The sequence below is a fragment of the Hyperoodon ampullatus genome (genome assembly GCF_949752795.1).
Source record: "Hyperoodon ampullatus genome assembly, chromosome: 6".
NCBI classification, from domain to species: domain Eukaryota; kingdom Metazoa; phylum Chordata; class Mammalia; order Artiodactyla; family Ziphiidae; genus Hyperoodon; species Hyperoodon ampullatus.
The window spans coordinates 56,662,474-56,662,694 of NC_136919.1; positions in this window are offsets into that span (position 1 = coordinate 56,662,474).

A 221-nucleotide genomic window follows, 5' to 3' on the forward strand; every position below is an offset into this window, starting at 1 on the left:
ATTAAGAGTTCACATCTCTCCTGTGTATACATCAAAAGCTGTATGTGTCCTCAGAAACATCTCTTGGCACTTTTTTTTTTTAACCATTCACTCTGCTCATTCATTAATCTTCAAGTGATCACACCCATTAACTTATTCCACAGATTTACACTTTATATGTGGAGAATCCTCCAGGTGCTGAGAGGCTCTAGTGAGGTGTGCACGGACCAAGGACAGGACCC